At 43.7% G+C, this 8,058-nt stretch overlaps 1 long non-coding RNA gene across 1 annotated transcript; it reads right to left on the reverse strand.

Annotated features, from left to right (window-relative positions):
• Positions 1 to 406: 406 nt before the first annotated feature.
• On the reverse strand, positions 407 to 7,467 carry LOC119718362 (uncharacterized). The gene is made up of 3 exons (XR_005269382.2): positions 7,406 to 7,467; positions 6,237 to 6,428; positions 407 to 3,806 (listed from the first exon to the last, which is right to left on the reverse strand). It is a non-coding gene; the product is annotated as an uncharacterized lncRNA (long non-coding RNA).
• Between the last annotated feature and the right edge of the window lie 591 nt (positions 7,468 to 8,058).

Below are 8,058 nucleotides of genomic sequence, written 5' to 3' on the forward strand. Positions count from 1 at the left end.
GCAGGAAGAGCAAACAGCCCTACAGAGACTGCCAAAAAGCACAAATCCTCCCACTGTCCTGCAAAGACATCCAATGTGCTTTGCTCTGGAACGTGTTACCTGCTTTTACTCATTTATTCAGGCAGTTTGGCCTTTCCAATGGGTGGCAGCTCTCCAAAGAGGTGACAACACATTGGCCAGTATTCGCTCTCTTAGCGGTCCACATCCCTTGTCCAGAGCTGCACGTTGCTCTTGGCCTCTGGAAGCCATTTAACATATCCACTGCTGTGTATATGTGTATATGGCTCTTTGAGACAGAAAAAGAAGTGCTGGAAAACATCTCAGCTTTGTTTATTAATTGTTTTTCCTCCTTTCTGTGCTCATCAGCTGCCAGGAATGATCCAGTCTGTGTATGGCTTCCTAGAACAAAGTCTCTCATGGCTCCAGCATCCTCCAGAAAATACCCCTCAATACTCAACCTCAATTTACCAGTTTGCAGCTCCAAGAGTTGACTGAGCTAATAGTTTTCCAGTTTTAGCCTCATCCCACCTTCAGAGTAAGGTGAAGGAAAAAGATAAGATTTTTCCCTAGACCGCTTTGGGTCAAAGACTCATTTTCAGAAGAGAAAAGTTGCACATCCACGAGGGAGCAAGCAGTCTGCTGGGACACAGCACAGGACAGACAGAAATGCCAGCTCAGCACGGACTCTGGCCCAGAGGAAATCTTTGTGCCTGTGGGTTTTGAGGCCCAATATTCAGCTGGGGTCGCTCTGCTGCAGCTGCTAGACCTGCTTTCCTTTGTGGTTTCTGCCACCGAACCCCACAGCCTCAGAGCATTTTGCTCCTGTGATCTGATATTTTCTGTCCAGCAAGGCTGCAAGGGAGGATTTATGTTAACAAGGTCCAAAGCAACCATGTCAGACTGTGAGCTGCTGAAAGCAAATCAGGCTCTGTCTCAGCAAAAACCCCAATTAACTGGGCGATGCTGCACCAGTAACAGGGAGATGTGGCACTCTGCTCCAGGCTGAATTTTAAAATGCCAGAAAAGAGACTGGGGATGTTTGAAAGGGTTCATGTTGGGTGGGGGAGACAATAGCTCCTGCTGAATGAGCCTGGTGCCATCCAAGTGGTTTTGCTGTTTTCATTTTTTTTACTTTCTGTGTGTATTTCTGGAGCTTGCTTCAATACCATTGATAACAGTGGCTGCAAGAAAAACAAGGGGTGTGTCTTTAAAGGACTCAAAGACCAAATCAAAGGGCTCCCACATGATGTTCCCCATATCCTCCCATCCTGTGCTCTGCCTCGTTTCCTGAAAACCCTTCCCGGTGTCCCATGCCCTGCCGGCAGGACAGACAGCTTCCAGATGTTCCAGCTCTGCCCAGCTGAGAAACCATTAAATGCACAAAGCTGCCTACCTTGCGAGATGGACAGCATTCCACAACTGAAATATTTTCCTTTTTCTGACCTAAAACCTGCATTCATGGCTTGTTGAGCCGATTTTAAGCAGCAATCCATTTCTGATGGTTAAAACCGTCTTTGGAAAAGTGCATTTAAGTAAATGCTTGGAGAAAGTAAGAGATGGTAAGAACACATTTCTGAAAGTATTTTTATATATAGAAATCAGAGCTTTTCACAGGGAATCCTATAAATTAGTTTTATAGGTCTCTAAATTTGGAGTTTGGCATACAAAATGGGGGAGTCAGAAGCAAATTTTGTAGGATTTCATATGGCTGCGTATCAAAGAGCATAATCACTTAACAGAGAAAAAAGCTGTACATGTCTTAGAGATGAAGCTTTGTGTAATAACACCGGATGTAATGCATACATCTTACAAATGGGAAATCAGATTGGATGCTTAATTCCCAGATTGGGTACATTAAAAAAAAAAAAAAAAAAAAAAAAGTAGGGTCATTTATGTTAAAAGAAACGTATCAGCACAGCTCCACTGAAAGCACATTGCTGTAGGAGACGAGCACCAGGGAGGACCAGAGCTGCTATTTTTGGAGCGGAAGGCATCAGAGGAGATTCGTTGTCATCCTGCAGTGCTTAGGAGGGCCTTTGGAATCTTTTCATCTTTTTACGTTTTGAGTTAAAACTAGCATTTTATTGGCAAAGCTACCACATAACGGCAACGGTTAGCAGCAGACAGGCTGTGGATTTGTGGTGTTTTTTGGGCACGGCAGCAACGAGCTCCCTCCTCTGGCACCCACCACGGCTGCTTCCCTAGGACGGAGCTGCTGCTTTTATCCATGGCAAGATCCCTTTAGCCCCTGTGTAAGTCCACGGGAATCTGACATTAATGGATGCCCACTAAACAGGCTTCCTTAACCTACAGCTATTTCAGAGGAGATATTTTGGGCAAATGCATGTCCCTGATTTTCCATTGCTGCCGTTACAAAAGGACTCATTGAACATGGGACTGTTCATGCTCCAGGTGGAGCACTGCCTTTCTTCTACAGCTCTGCAAATGATTTATTTTTTTCAGCAATGATTTATTGTATTTTTTTACAGCTATTTCCCCCTCAACTTTCCGCACAGCAAGGTCCTGTTTTTTCACCTTCAGTCTGACTTTGTAATCCATGGTTGGTTTTAAATCAGCCATTCAGCGTGGTAATGAATGGATTAACTTTCTGCTTTCTGATGAATAGTAGCAAAAATGTTTCTGAATTATCAAAAAATAATTGGAATTAAAATTGTAAATGGTTTCTACAAGGGACATTTTTGTAATTAGTTGAGTCCGTGCAATAAAAGCTATAATAAATAACAAAAAAATGTGTTTACCTAATCACTGGAAAGTGCACATTAGCTCTCCAATTAGAAGTCCCTCACGGCTCTACTACAAACTGTCCAAAGACAGAAAATAATTTGTTTCATGCTTTCCTTAGCAGGCAGAGGAAACTCCATCAGTTCCAGTTGTGCATGCCCATGACTGCAAAGCCGGCTGCAAACTTAATTGCCAAAGTCAGGTTCATTTCTCCCAGCGAGTCCCTGCCACCTCCCCACACCTTGAGCCGTGGGGAAGCTGACAGAAGAGCTGGGCTCAGCTGCTGAGGTTGGTGCGGATGCAGGACGTTGATTTGGAGCTGCCCAGGTGGCTCTGCATGAGCTGAGAGAGCAGCGGGGAAGGATGCAAGAGGGACCACTGCATCCACAAATGTCTGCATCTAGGTTGAAGTTCTTTAAAACCAAAACCAACCACCCAGCAAACTGTTGCATCATTTCACTGGATTTCAGGAGAAGGTCAAATAGCTGCTGCTAGTACATTTACTCTGTTTCCAAAAATGAGCACACTACAGCTAAAGTTAAACAACATCATACACATGCAAACGGCACTGCTGCACTACAGCCAGTTCATCTGATTACAATTTTCATGCCTCTCCAGAGGCAGGAGTGAGATTCTTGTTGCTAGAGCCAGCACTGCGACGCACTTTACTGCACAAGTGTTTATCAGCTCTGTATTGAGTCGATGGGATGCTCCGTGTGCTTCGAACGAAGCACCTGCACAGGCGCAGTGCTGGATGCAGCCGTCAAAAAGTGCCGGCAGCTCCCAGCTGCATCAGGGCCAGCTCCAGGTGTGGCAAGAGCTGCGCATTGTGACCCCACAGGATAACACATCTATTTCTGCCCCACGGACCTAATTACTGGGAGATAACTGTGCTTGTGGGGGTCATACAGGAAGGACAAATGGGTGACATCCACAGCCAGATGTATAAATCACAGCGCCTAGCACAGCTCCAGCCCCTGGCAGCCGCAGGCATTTCTGGTGCCCCACGCTCAGGTGCAGCAGATGAACCCGTGCCTCCCTCCCATTGCCAGGCCAGCAGAGTCCTGTAGAATGAATAATTACAGCTTGTGCTCATTTCAGCTTTTTCCTGAACATCCCTAAGGCCCAAACACCACAACACCCTTCTAAAACTTTTCAATCCAAAACTCTTCTCCTGAAGAAGTCTGGGTATTTACTACGGCAAAGGTAGTATCTGGTGATTAAGTGACATTGGAGCATACTTTTTAATACGTTTGACCTATTTTGTGAGTAGAGAGCACAGATTTATCCTTGTCATGCTAAATAGATGTTTAAGCCTGCTGTGTTAAACTGAGCAAAAAATGAAGATTTTATTACAGTTACAAAGATAAATTCATAATGTGAGGAGTGTTTTTAGGATCAGTTTGTGTGGTGAAAATCCTCTTAAATGACTGAAAACAGGAAGCAGTGTTTAACAAATGAAAAGACCCTTTACCATTTAAAAACATATGACCTATTTTATCTGCTTAAGAAAATCTATTAACTAGATGCATTTGCCACGGTATCAAATTCTGCGAAGGGAATTATGCCAGAGTGAAATAAATGAACACGACCCAGGGTGTCCTGAATTGTCGACAGCCTGACAATGAAAGCTGCTGCTGAGCTGTGATTGCCGTAACACCGTAGCACAAACATCCTCTGCAGCCGCTGTTGGCTGCAACAGAAAAGTGCCAATGTCTTCTTTTACAAAAAAAATAGCACCTTTTGGGTAGGAAAGCAGAGGAAGTGTGCAATTAGTGATGATGATTCCATTTTCCAGAATCTGAGAATTACGGGAATTATTTACGTGTTTGAGATGGAGGCAGGAAAAATACTTTTGAAAACTAAGAGAGCAGAAACTGCTAAAGTCAAGCTGACCGAGATCAGCAGCTCTCCCTGGAAATGCAGCTGCTCAACTTATTTGAAGGAGGGCATGGTGGTGCAAATTGTGAATGGTAAATACCCATTTCTATCCTGTTTTAATGACGCTGCTGGTTGTTGGCAGCAATAGTGTATCACTACCCGAGCACCGAGGACATGAGCATACAAAACTCACGGGGTATTTTGCAAGTCTGGGGAGAGAAGCCGGTGCCCCAAATTGCTGACAGCCTAAATAAGTTCCCCCGTCCGTTACCTCAACGCGGGAGGCAAATACCATGAAATCAATTTCTGTGCCCAATTTACTCTCCGTGACATCTGCTCGCATTTTAAAGGGTAATTTGTCATTTTGCTCCTGAACTCTTATCATGTTACTTCAGGTCACAGGAAGTCAAAGCTTGCTTTTGACCCTCCACACCATAATCCAGAAATGGAAAGCCAAAACAACCCTTTTTCACCCCCCCAGCAGAGAAGCCACAAATTATAAATCAAAGTAGATAGCCTGGGTAAATCACTGCTGCCTTTCTGTCACCTTAAGCCCACTCTATTTTAAACACCTCCTTTATTGTCCATAGTCCACAGAGGAAAAAGGTCATTTCGTGTCCAGGGAATATGTGGCTTGCTGAAGGGCCCGGGGATCGCTGGGGTGTGATGCGCATCCTCCGGGTAATTTATCCACCCACTTGTTTAGGTGGAGCCGCAGCTTGAAGCAGCGGCAGCAGTAAATGGGCATGGCAAGGAGTGACAGGGTGATATGCGTTGATATACTGAGCAATTCGGGATGGAAGGAGCATAAAAGGTAAGAAGCAAGACGGTATTAACTGAAGCCCTGAGAGACAAAATGATGGAGTCAAAATAGTAAAAATATATGCATATTTATATACATAAACCCAACAAAGCCACGATGTAAGTGGAGCGGGACAAGCGACAGGGGAGCAGAGCAGCTCTGCAGGAGGAAGCAGTAAGAAAAGAGAAGAAGAGGAGTAGTAGAAAAACATGAGGTAGTGTTTCTGGGGAGCTCCCCCAGGATGCCTGTGGTTTCAGCTATCACAGGAGGACAACGGGGTGACTAAATTTTATGGAGCAAAACCACCCTGCAGCCAACACTCAGCTGCAGCCAGAAAAGCTTTATTTATACATCCCAAACCCATGCAGCAGGCAGTGGCACGGTACCCAAGTGCCCAGGGACTGCAGCAGGGGCAGTGGGGATGCTTGACCCAAGGCCAAAAGGTGTGGATGCAGCTTGAAACAAAACATGCTATGTTCCAGGCAGGGCTTTGCAAAAAGGTTTTAGTGCTTGTGAGTTAAATTTTATGTGTAATTTAAGTTACATACATATATTTAAAAAAAAAAAAAAAAAGTGTTACTTATCAGTAAAGTCCCTTAACAATCAATTTTTAATTAAGTACCACTGCCCTAATAGATCAAAAGCAACCCCTTTCTGAACTAGTAGAAGTGCAGCCGGTAGCATTTATTGATCACACATGTCACAAGAACGGGAGAGGAAAAGGCGCCCTTTTGCCTGCCCCTTTGAGAAGCTGTGTGCCAAGGGTATCCAGAAAACAGAAACCAGAATTACCAGGATCATTTGCTCTTACCTACACCCCTTTGACTTCTGTACATGAACCCATTTTCTATAGGAATAAGCATCCAGGAGATGTCTTGGTTGGATGGCTTTATTTCTACAACACAGGGTGATTTCTGGCAGAAGTTTCTTCATCCATCCTGAAAATCAACCCAAGTACCCCACTGCCTCTGGGGATGGCTTTTCCTGCCTGGGAGCCTGTCATCTGATAAGGACAGAAAGAAAAATAAGGCACTTAAAATAAGGAAAGGAGGTGTATAACCTTAGCTGTTGTTTAATCCAGCACTACAAAGATGACATTAGATCATTGGCTCATAGATAGTGTGAAATCCAGCATATCTTCTCCCATTTTTACAAGAGAAAAAAATAATCTCAAACAGTTTCCAATGTGCCCTCACATGGAATTATTTTACATTCTTCAGATTGGTGAACAAGTGGTCTCATAGCTGGCTGGCAGAAAACATCTCCTCATTATGTAGTGATTAAGTGCAGCTCCCTCACCAGAATTGACTTGTTTGACCAAGAACAGGGAGATGCAAAGATTCACAGGGGCTGTGACAAAACAAGGCTTCATAAAACCTTATCAAAAAGATAATAGACTGAGAGGCTGGAGAGAAAGAACCAAGAAAACGGAGTAACAGGAATAAACCCAAATGGGTCCAGGATGGGACCTTCTCGTGCTCGGGAGATGTGGACCCAAACCTGAGCGTGGCCAGAGCCCAGGCTCCAGGCTGCCACCTGAGCAGTGCTGTGGGCATAACAGCAGGAGCATCCACAGCCTTTCTTTCCCTGGAGGAGAGATGCAAACATCCCCCAATCCCAGTACAACCATAGCAGGGAAAGAGCTTGCAGATAAGGAAGGACCTGCAGCTCCTCCATTCATACCAGCAGCTCCAACCTCCCTCGCTCTGCCTATTCCAAGTAACCCAGATAAATAAAAACTAAAGCAAGCATGTCTCATTTTCCTTGACACCAGAAGAACTGCAAATTAGCTGCCTTTGAGCAATGATTAGGAAGCAGAATGTTTCTCTGGGCATCGCTACCGAAGTAGATCATCCCTCAGAGCAGAAGCCATAATAGCTTTTGAATCATTATAAGCAGTGCACATTCAAGAAACAGTGATTTGCACTGAAAATAATCTAGAGCAGACAGTGAAAGCAGCATTTATGCAAATAAACTAACCTTAGCATTTTGATACGTTTGTATTTCATATTTGTATTCCTTTTTCCACACTGAAGGAACCTCATATAAAAGAAAGAAAATCAGAACAAAAAGGATTAAAGAGCTTCAAGAATTTAAATATTTCACTTTCACTTATCTTCCACAATCTGATACTAGATGCAAATAGTTGCAGCCAAATTCAATTCTGTGTTTACTATCGCAATTTCAGGTTGATATCAAATCATCAGACTTACTCAAATCCCATGAAAACTGCACATCAATCACAATGTCTGTGTCAGAACAAGAGCTGAGAATGTTTTAAGAGAAAAAACTCTATGAAATTGCCACCCAGAAAAAGGCAGTTTTGAAGCTTGGACTCCTCTGAGACCCCTCCCCAAACCCCTGCACCCCTGAAGCTATTAAAAAAATATAATCATTTTACATTTAAACAGAAAACAAAAAGAAACAACAGCAAGCCTCTTTGGTGAAGCAGTACACATAGACGTGCAGCTCTGCAGGTGTTCAACATCATTTCTGCATTGTAAGACACCAACATACCACATATTTCCAAGATATAACTTAACTATTGCCTAGTTAAATTAATGCAGCCTTCTTTTAAAGTCTAGGTAACCCGTTTGGCCAATTTAATCAGAGGAATTGATTTTAGTTAAACT

This window comes from Anas platyrhynchos, chromosome 14, assembly GCF_047663525.1.
Source record: "Anas platyrhynchos isolate ZD024472 breed Pekin duck chromosome 14, IASCAAS_PekinDuck_T2T, whole genome shotgun sequence".
NCBI classification, from domain to species: Eukaryota; Metazoa; Chordata; class Aves; order Anseriformes; family Anatidae; genus Anas; species Anas platyrhynchos.